Source organism: Macaca nemestrina, chromosome 6 (genome assembly GCF_043159975.1).
Source record: "Macaca nemestrina isolate mMacNem1 chromosome 6, mMacNem.hap1, whole genome shotgun sequence".
NCBI classification, from domain to species: Eukaryota; Metazoa; Chordata; class Mammalia; order Primates; family Cercopithecidae; genus Macaca; species Macaca nemestrina.
In genome coordinates this window covers 125,063,148-125,074,422 of record NC_092130.1, presented here as the reverse complement: position 1 = coordinate 125,074,422, position 11,275 = coordinate 125,063,148, and the positions used below count along the sequence as shown (strand labels likewise).

General features: G+C 36.4%; 1 pseudogene; it reads left to right on the top strand.

The window, feature by feature from the left end:
* Positions 1-1,050: 1,050 nt before the first annotated feature.
* LOC105499346 (peptidyl-prolyl cis-trans isomerase A-like) lies at positions 1,051-1,625 on the top strand (annotated as a pseudogene).
* The last annotated feature ends 9,650 nt before the right edge of the window (positions 1,626-11,275 follow it).

The following is an 11,275-nucleotide window of genomic DNA, read 5'->3' as shown; positions in this document are numbered from 1 at the left end:
TTGGGTGTCCAACATACAAGCAACAAGGACCAAGGCTAAGCACACAATAACATATCCTGGGTGAATAAACAGTCACCTTTTGTCAGACTCATTGATTTTACTGGTGCTCCCCTATGATAAAGGCAACAGGGAATTTTGTAAATGGAATCTACATTTATCCTTGAATTACATTTGCTTTACCTGACATCATGTTTCTCTGATCACCACTCTCCATTGGTACATTGAGTGCTTTGTACATACTGCCATAATATCCTGTTCTACATTGCTTGTATTCAAAGAGTTTGTTGTATAACAAATGAGTAGTATTTCTTGGATTTACCCGGTCCACCATTTATCCTATCACTGGCCAAAATTATTATTATAGAATGGCGAATATTTTATTAAAGACTCAATCACAGTGCCAGCTGGAAACAATGGCTTAAAAGGTTGTACTCATGCTAGAGGATGTGGTGGTGTATCTTCTGAGCTAGTAACTAAGTATAAGCTTGTCTGGTGTCTCCCATATAAAATATACAACAATCTTTGATCTTTGTTATGAATGTTGAAGTGACTTCTTTTTTCATTACATCTAATGATCCACTCCAAATACTTGTCTCTTGTCTCTGAGATTCTGGGTTTTTGCAGAATTAATACCCAAGGGGAGATTCTTAGCAGTATTCCATTTTACGATCCATCCTTCATTAGAGGATGAGAGACTTCTATCTGGCCTTTAAGGATACCTGAGACCTTTAGACGAACAGTCAAAAATTTTAAATTTAAAATTTAAAATGCAGCTACACTGTTGCATGGGTAGTAAATTTTGACCTTAAAACTGGTATATTCATACAGTGGAATATTATTCGGTGATAAGAGGAAAAAACTGTCAAGCCACAAAAAGACACAGAAAAGACAAATACATTTTGCTAAGTGAAAGAAGCCAGTCTGAAAAGGGTACATACTGTGATTTCAACTATATGACATTCTGGAAAAGGCAAAACTATAAAGACAGTAAAAAGATCAGTGGTTATCTTTGCAGATGCCGCCGCCACTGGGAGTCCTGTACTGTCAGCCATGGTCAACCCCATCGTGTTATTCGACATCACCATCGACGGCAAGCCCTGGGGCCGCGTCTCCTTCAAGCTGTTTGCAGACAAGATTCCAAAGACAGCAGAAAACTTTCGTGCTCTGAGCACTGGAGAGAAAAGATTTGGTTATAAGGGTTCCTGCTTTCATAGAATTATTCCAGGGTTTATGTGTCAGGGTGGTGACTTCACATGCCATAATGGCACTGGTGGCAAGTCCATCTATGGGAAGAAATTTGATGATGAGAACCTCATCCTAAAGCATACAGGTTCTGCCATCTTGTACATGGCAAATGCTGGACCCAACACAGATGGTTCCCAGTTTTTCATCTGCACTGCCAAGACTGAGTGGTTGGGCGCAAGCATGTGGCCTTTGGCAAGGTGAAAGGAGGCATGAACATTGTGGAAGCCATGGAGCACTTTGGGTCCAGGAATGGCAGGACGAGCAAGAAGATCACCATTGCTGACTGTGGACAATTCTAATGAGTTTGACTTGTGTTTTATTTTAACCACCAGATCGTTCCTTCTGTAGCTCAGGAGAGCACCCCTCCACCACATTTGCGTGCAGTATCCTAGAATTTTTGTGCTCTCGCTGCAGTTCCCTTTGGGTTCCACGTTTTCCTGGTTCCCTTCCATGCCTAGCTGGATTGCAGAGCTAAGTTTATGATTATGAAATAAAAACTAAGTAACAACAACAACAACAAAAGATCAGTGGTTGCCAGGGGTTTGGGGATGGGTAGGGAGATAAATAGTTCTGAAATAGGTGATTTTTAGGGGATTGAAAATACTTTGGTAATAATGTAATGATGGGTAGTTAACATTATGCATTTTGCAAAACTCATAGACCTGTACCACACAAAGAGTGAACCCTAATGTAAACTGGGGGTGGGATAAAGGTGAGAATTCTGTACTTTCTGCTCGATCTTTCCACAAAGCTAAAACTGCTCAAAAAATAGAGTCTATTTTTTTAAAATGAAAGAAATTAACAATGACCATGGCATGCTCACACAAATAGATTATCGAGGACATTTTTCTGTCAGGAATGAATATTGGGTCATCTCACAAGGTAAAACCCTGACTAGCAGAGGTGTTAGCTGAGGGCATATGGCCATAGATGCCAACAGTGACCTGGTGGCCACTTGTAGAAAGGAGAGCCTTGACATCCAAACACATTGTTTCTCTTGTATTGTCTTGTGCATACTTATGTATCTTAACAAGTTTCCTTCTTTCCTCTTCATTTATCCCTCTTTTTAAAACAGGGCTTATTGAGGGTGATTAACTTAATTTTTAAATGATATATGGCAGAATGTCAAGAGAGTATACTGAAGAACTTCGTAGAGGAATGGACATCACCCAGAATTCTTAGACTCAGAGTACATGCTGTGATGGAGAATTTTTATTGTTTCATTGTTCAAGAGATTGTAGGTACATGTTCAATTACTAGAGAAATAGTGGCACTCTGTTATAAGGAATCCTGGGTCTTTGTGTTTACTTTCAAAAGAGAAAGTTTTTATTGATATTGAGCAAGTTAAAGCATGAATATTTATTATTTGATGTTGTTTCTGTGTTTGAGGAATTCCTCAGCCTATCAGTTTTGACGGAAACAAGAAACCACCTCCTGTTTTAGAAGCTAAAATGCCAAATGCTTGCTTTCTCAGCCTCCTTTGCAGCTAAGGTATAAGCATATGATTTAGGTTTTGCCAATCTGTTTGCCAGTGCTGAATTTTGACTTCAGAATTAATAAAAAAAGAAGCAGATTCAGTGATGCTTTTTCTTGTTTCTGGTGGAGGCCATGTAGCAGCTGCTACAATATCTGTTGCACAGCGAACAAGTGGGAGTGGAGCTGGTGGCTTCCCAGTTAGTCTAGGATTGAGCAATTGCTGCAATTGCTGCTCTCTGCAGCTTCAGCATTACTTCTTACTGGTGGTGACAGTGGTTTCCTCCCTGGATGAGTTCTACAGCATGGTTTGGGGTACATTTCCTGGCTGCCTAGCTTTGATCTGGCTTTCTAGCCTTCTCAACAGTTCTACAAGCTCCCCACTATTTCTGTGATAAACCTATTTATTGTTAATGTCAGCCATAATTGGCTTCTGTGGTTTATATTCTTAAAATTTCGAGATATACAAACGTAACAGATAGCTCAACAAACATATGTCTTTTTAAATTAAGATATATTCTGTGTCACATGAAGTACAATGGGCAAAATTCAACAAATTGAATTGAGCTAAAGAACAAAGATATATTAAGCCTGGCTGGTCTTAAAAATGTAAGTGGATACAGCCGGGCATGATGGCTCACACCTATAATCCCAGCACTTTGGGATGCTGAGGCGGGCAGATCACCTGAAGTTAGGAGTTTGAGACCAGCCTGGCCAACATAGTGAAACCCCATCTCCACCAAAAATACAAAAATTAGCTGGGCGTGGTGGTATGCGCCTGTAATCCCAGCTACTCTGGAGGCTAAGGTAGGAGAATCACTTGAACCCGGGAGGCAGAGGTTGCAGTGAGCCGAGAGCATGCCACTGCACTCCAGCCTTGGCAACAGAGAGAGACTTTGTTTCAAAAAATAAAAACAAAAATAAAAAAATAAAAATGTAACTGGATAGACCTCAGGTTCTTGAATCAGCAGAAAATAATTTAGGTAAAACCCAAGTAATAAACTAACATTCTAAAAGGTTTAGGATTTGGAGGCCTAAATGTCTTAGCTAAAAGTGTTCATTCTAACCTCACAGGAAAAGTGAAATATGGAAATATATAGGAAAATCTTAGGCAGTATTTTTCAATTTTAAGAAACAACCATTTACAGTTTTTCAATAGGCATTACATTAAAAAAGAAACATATAATTAATAAATATGAAAACTGTGGATATAATCAACACATTTATTTTACTCCTTGAAGTGTTAATATGTGCTGTCTCAAATATCAATAGTGTACACGTGAGGAATAACATTTTACATAGATTTTCTACGACAGAAAACAGCATCTCATTAGACATCCCAAGTTTTTCCATTTGGAACATGTGCTCATTTCCCAGTATACTAGGGGTAATAATAATTTATAGAGTTTAATTACTTTTTACTACTAGAAAACTAATTTTATGTTTGGCACAAATTTCTGAAATGATATTCCACTGCAAACAATAATACCTACATATGGCCAGAATTACTTTTTTTCTATAACATTAAGATAATACTGGACAGCCTGGGCAACAAAATGAGACCTCATCTCTACAATAAATAAATAAATTAGACAGGTGTGGTGGTGGTGAGGGTCTGTAGTCCCAGATACTCAGGAGGCTGAGGTGGCAGGATCCCTTGAGCCTAGAAGGTCACAGTTGCAGTGAACTATGATCACACCACTGCCCTCCAGCCTGGGTAACAGAGCAAGATCCTGTCTCAAAAAAAAAAAAAAAAAAAAAAAAAAAAAAAAAAAAAAAAAAAGAGAGAGATAATATTGGTATAATTTAGGGTTTTTGCCTCAATCCCCCTGCTTCTCCATTTGACCCTTCCTGACTCCCTGAGGAATTTTAGTTTGATTTTTGCTCTAGTCCAGAAGTTAATTTAACAGATCTTAATAAAATTTCCAGCTGCCTAGATATTATTTGTTTGTTACACTTTAGTCCATGATTTCTATTGTCATTTACATTACCCCAAAAATATGACCTGCTGAATTTCTGCTGTCATGAATTGACTAACATATTTTGGGTCTAAAACCTTTACATTTAGAATCTTTTTGTTTGGTATTTGAAAATAATGTATGTCCTCCATTTATTGGTCAAAAGCACTGCCTATTTCTGTGCTTAATCAGAGAGACTTTCTAATAGTTATTTAATATTATTTATGTTCATTCATTTGTTGTATATAATGAGGTTAATTTTTATGATATTTTATGTCATTAATATAATAAAAATGTGTCAACTCTTCTCTTCCAATAAGTCTTTGGGTTATTAATTTTTAACTCAGGTATCAAGCTTGTAAAATGTTTAATGGCTTATAATAGTGTCTAACACATAGTATCCACTGAGTTCTGATAACTCCAGTTTATCAGATTATCTTTTTTTATACCATTCTCCAAATGCAATGCTATTTGGTTTTATTTTTATTTTTAAAAAATGTGCTGCCTGTTTTGAGTCTCTAAAAGTATGAAATGCTCAGTATTTTCCAAATGTATTTGAACATGGCGTGTTATATTTATTAGAAAGTTAACAAGCAAATATTCCCCTAAACACTCTAGCAAATACTACTAGTACAGATGAATTATGACTTAACATTATAGTACATTTTAATGTATTAGGTTAATTTTGGTTGCAAACAATAAAAAGCAAAATTCAAACTGGGTCATATAATAAAGAGATTTTGAACAATAGTATAGGCTCAAGATAGTTTAATGTAGAAGTTTAATAATGACACAAAATAAATGCTTCTTGTCCCCCCTGTTTCTTCACTCTACTTTAAGTGGTATAGATTGAATGTTTGTATCCCCCCAAAATTTGTATGTTTAAATCTATTCGCTAGTGTAATGATATTTGGCAGTGGGTCTTCGGGGGATGATTAGGTCATGAGGACAGAGCCCTCATGAATGGGATTAGTGCCCTTATAAAAGAGACCTCAGAGAACTTCCTTGCCCCTTCCACCATGTAAGGACACAGCAAAAAGACAGCTATGAACCAGGAAAAGAGTCCTCACTGGACCCTGAATCTGTTGACACCTTGATCTTGGACTTCCTGGCATATAGAACTGTAAGAAATAAATTTATGTTGTTCATAAACCACCCAGGCTGTGATATTTGGGTATAACAATCTGAAAAGACTAAGAAATTAGGTCTCAGTTTTATTCTATGGCTTGAAATATCATGTCATGAGTAGACAACTTCCACTCCTAGTACCTCGTGTTTCCTCTGCTGCATTTGGGGAAAAAAGCATTTCCCTCTTCAATCATGGAATGAAAAAGTTGTACTTCATTCTGATTTGATTAGCAGAAGGCACATGCTCCTTCATGCACCAATTACAATGACCAAGAATTGGGCATGGGACTCATGTCACTTAAACATTGTGAAGCTGAGAAATTCATTGTTTGATTAGGTGTGTGTGAGAGCAGGGAACACTGAATGCTTGAGATACCACTACGATGTCCACTACATGTATTTCCATTTCAGTAAACATTTCCATTAAGATAATGCTAGAACAAAATCAGAGGAGTAGATCTTAGTGTCCCCAACTTTTGTTGACCTAACAAAGTGAAGTTGCTTCAACTGGACAGTTCTGAACCACATTTATGCCTATATGTTCAGTCCAAATTTAATAAGCAATTTTCAGGTCCATATGTTTAGGATATTTCATTTGTTTGGTTATGCATTATATGTATACATGTTTTTAACATACACACACCTCTACATATATTTTGGAGGCCTTTACACAAAAGTGTTTTCCCTAAAGGGAGAAGAGAAAAGATGGATGCAGAAGTGAAAAAAAAATCATTTTCATTTGTAGTATTTGTATCTAAATATTTCATATTACAGATGTATTAATATTTTTTATAATTTTAAACACTACTTTAAAACAGGGAGATGGTTTACTTTCAAAAAATTTGGCTTTCAACTCAAAGTTATCAAAGTATATCCTAGATGTAGTTTGCTTGTCAGGCTTCTACATGAAAATTTAAAAGGTTCCCGCATTTCAGAATGAGCCTAACATATGTAATTGCAGTCATTCACTATGTCTACATTGCCAACCAAATACTGACAGAGAGAGCTACAGAGTGCCACAGACAGCTGGCAGTTCCTCTGTTTGCATTAGCTTCTATTTGCTTCTTCATCTTTCCTGTGTGTCTGACACATTTCATGTTACTGTTTTTAAATGTTCCCTTAGCTACAGAGCCAATGTGCTTATATCTGTAAGGGGTCTCATGTGAACCTCTAAATAATTAAAGATTCATTAGCTCCCTGGAGGGCCACCACGATTTCCAAAACAAGTCACAATACCTAAAGATCTAATTGTACAATTTCCCTCAGAAATAGCCTAGCTTTGTGGAAGAAGTCACATCATTCAGCAATGAGTATTATAATTATTCACAGCAGTTTTCCTCATGCTATATAACATCTAATTTACAGAATTAAAGGTAATGTAATTCAAAAGAAAAATAGATGGTTTAAAGGAATGAATGGCCATGTCAACTATAGGAAGCATCTTTGGGTTGAAGCCTCTACGTTCAGGTTTCACCAGGTTTATGTTTTTAATTAATATCCTATTCAGCTTGCTGTAATTTCCATTGAGGTTTTCTAGAACAAGACAAGTCAGAAATTGATCTTTAATTATAAGGTAAGAGCAAACTGCCAAAGAACTGAGACAAATTTTGAAGAAAGAGGTCTATCAGGACTAACTATTTTAAGAGAATGAAGACTAATCAGACACACACACATATGCACAGAGAGAGAGAATAAAAATCCTATGAAATACATTTTAAAAAATTAATTTTTTTAAGAGGAAGTATTTGATCTGCCAAAGAGAAGAATTAGCAGTTTGGAGATCTGACATTGCTAATCTCAGGGCAAGAAAATAACAAAATAAGACACCAGAGAATTACCTCAACTGTGGAAGATGAAGCTTTCAGAGTTCTCACAGAGAATTGGAATACTAAAGTACAAAGTTTAAGAGGAGTAATATATTAATGTTTAATTTATATCCCAAATACTTAAAAACTATGTCTCATTGTTATATATATTTATTTTATTATAAAGATAATGAATGCAGTAGAGTTAGATTTAAATAACTCATTGGGTTTAAAATGAGAAATGAAAGTCTGGCTTTTTACTACCTACAGTCTTATCACCAAATTTAGCTATTGTTAATAATTTCTTGTCCATTCTTGTATGTGTTATGGTTTCTTTCTTTCTTAGAAAGAACTATGCTATACTAGTATACATACTATTTATTCATGAACCTTGCATTTATCACGCAATCATATGTCTTAGTGGTACATAATAGATGTATCTCTTTCCCATGCTGTCAGTGGTGACTGCATGAGGCATTGTATAGACGTACCATTAATTACTTACTCTCTGTCATACTGATGGTTATTCAGATTGTTTTCACTTTGCCCTTGCAAACAACAACTGCAATGAACATCCTTATGCATATATTATTCCAAGTACATCATAGTGATTGCTGTGTGAGAGAAATAAACATTGTTGATTTTATTTTTTTATTTTTTATAATTTCAACTTTTGATTTTAGATACAGTGGGTACATGTGCAGGTTTGTTACATGGGTATGTTGTGTAATGCTGAGGTTTGCTGCATGATTGATCCAATCACCCAGGTACTAGACATAGTAGTTGGTTTTCAACCTTTACCCCCTCCCTCCTTCTACCCTCGAGTAGTCCCCAGTTTCTATTGTTTCCGTCTTTGTGCCCATGTGTACTTAATGTTTAGCTCCTACTTATAAGTGAGAATATGTGGTATTTGGTTTTCTATTCCTGTGTTAATTTGCTTAGCCTAATGGCGTCAACCTGCATCCATGTTGCTGTAAAGGACATGATTTTATTCTTTTTTATGGCTGCAAAGTATTCCATGGCATATATGTATCACATTTCTTTATCCAATTCACTGTTGATGGGCACCTAGGTTGATTCCATGTCTTAGCGATTGTGAATTACACTGCTGATTTTAATAGAAACCACTAATTTTTACGCCAAAAAATTCATCAATGTGCACATGCTCCAAGGCTGCATGAGCATAGCCCTTTTTCTCAGGATTTTAACAGCACTGGGTTTTATCAACTACAAGTTTTGCCAATTTATTAGTTTAAAAATGCTAACTCAGTGCTATTTGGATTTGAACTACCACTGGTGCTAAGAATCTTTTTACATATTCACTGGCAATTTATTTATCTTTCTCTGTTGTTTATCTTTTTCTGTGTAGTAATTGTCCCTATCTTCTACTCTTTTAACTATTAAGTTTTCACTGTTTTCTTAATAATTTTTAAGTTTAAAAAGTGACCTTTTGGCCGGGTGCAGTGGCTCATGCCTGTAATCCCAGCACTTTGGGAGGCTGTGGCGGGCAGATCATAAGGTCAGGAGATCGAGACCATCCTGCCCAACATGGTGAAACCCCATCTCTACTAATAATACATAAATTAGCTGGGGTGGTGGCATGTGCCTGTAATCCCAGCTACTCGGGAGGCTGAGGCAGAAGAATCACTTGAACCAAAGAGTTGGAGGTTGCAGTGAGCCAAGATCACGCCACTGTGCTCCAGCCTGGCAACAGAACGAGACTCCATCTCAAAAAAAAAAAAAAAAAAGTGACCATTTTGTCTGCTGCATATAATTCTAATGATGTTTCTCAATTTGTTTGTCTTTTAACAATGATAATATATAATATCTTGCCATTTAGAAAGATTTTAAAAAATATTTTACATAAATTTTTATTCTTTGCCATTAATATTTGTAGGTTTGGAATTTTCAGGACCTCCTCAAAGGTCACCTACAGGAAATGCTCTTCAAAGACATTTCACTTTTTCCCCACTTGATTATGGAACAGAAACTAACACTGGCAATGCTTTGAAGTACTTGAGTCAAATGGGTCTCTCACATGGTCATTACTATATTTAATTTCAGGCTCCAATGCAAGTTGTTTCCTTTGGCCAACTACTCTTGCTTTCCTTTAATAGACCTATTTCTCCTGGCCTGTCTGAAACTAACATTTCACTGTAAATAAAATCTTGCAAATCCTTGGTATCTCAAAGAACCCTCTTTCTATTAGTTTTACGAGAACTCTCCTCCTAAAACTCTATTCTTCTCCCTGGAGTCCAGATTCCCATTCCTTGCAACAAATGAACTGTTGATTTGAGCACTGAAGGGAGATAACTGGAATTTTGACTTTGTGTTTTAGGTTTTCCCTGCCAATATATGCAGTGTCTTTAGACTTAATTGGGCTGAGGCAGGAGAACTGCTTGAACCCAGAAGGAGGAGGTTGCAGTAAGCCAAAATTGCGCCATTGAACTCCAGCCTGGGTGAGAGAGCAAGACTCCATCTCAGAAAAAAAAAACAAAACAACAAAAAGAAACTAATTAGGTTCAAGAAGTACGAATGAATTCAACTTAGACAAGCTCTTAAGCAGACATGTTGGAAGTTCCAAAAAAGACAGCTTTGGAAAATATTTTTATTAAAAAACAAATAAGTAAATAAATAAATAAGACTGTCCTCCACTTCCTCACTCTTCTTGCCTCCCACTTATTTTCACTCCACTGCTGCAGTTTGGTGTAAACTCTCATTACTCTACTGAAACTGCTGCAGCCGAGGTTACTAGTTATTTAATTAACACAAGCAATAGATTTTGTTTTTTTAAATTGTCATTATACTCTACTATTTTGTGACATTTAAACTATTGACAAAGTCTTTCTTGAAAATGTATCCTTTTTGTTTTTTTCAAAACATGACTTTCTCCTTGATGTCCTCCTATTTCTCTCATTATTTCACCTTTACATTCTCTGCTGACACCTTTCACCTTACCAAACCTTAATTAAGTGTGTGTGCTTCCCAGTGTCCCATTCTTGCCTCTCTTCCCTTCCCTCTTATTGATCATTATTTTATTCTGTGATCTCACCAATTCTCTTGGCTTTAACAATAACCAGATGACTCCAGAAAACTATTCAAAATTCCAGACTTATGGAGACTTTGCACCTAGATATGTACCAACAACTCAACCTCAGTTATCTCTAATATTATCTCATTAAGTGCTCTCTAACTACAGAATGACTCCTCCTTCTGGGTTTCCTCTGCCTGAGCAGCAACACCACTCAGTGGCCATGACAAATGTGGACCTCATTTGGAGCTTCTCCTTTTCCCTCATGTTTCATTTTCTCTTGGCTAAAGAGTTATTAGATTCTTCATTTTTAACTTTTCTCTAGTCTATCTTCAATTTTGTAGTGGTCAGTTACGTATACCCTATATTCCAGAAGAGGAGGGATATCTTCTTCTATGCCCCTACTGTGAACTAGCATATCCTTTGAGTCCTTTCTTTGTATGAAGCACTGGGGAAATTTAATCAACTTCATAATCACTTATAATCCTCATAACAATTTTATGAGATAAGTTCTATTTATTATCCCTAGCTTAAGGATGAGGAAACTGTGGTTTAAAGAGCTTAAGTAATTTGGGCAAATCATAAAAGAAGCAATGAAGATAGAATTCAAATCTAGGTAACCTGAAATCTGAGCC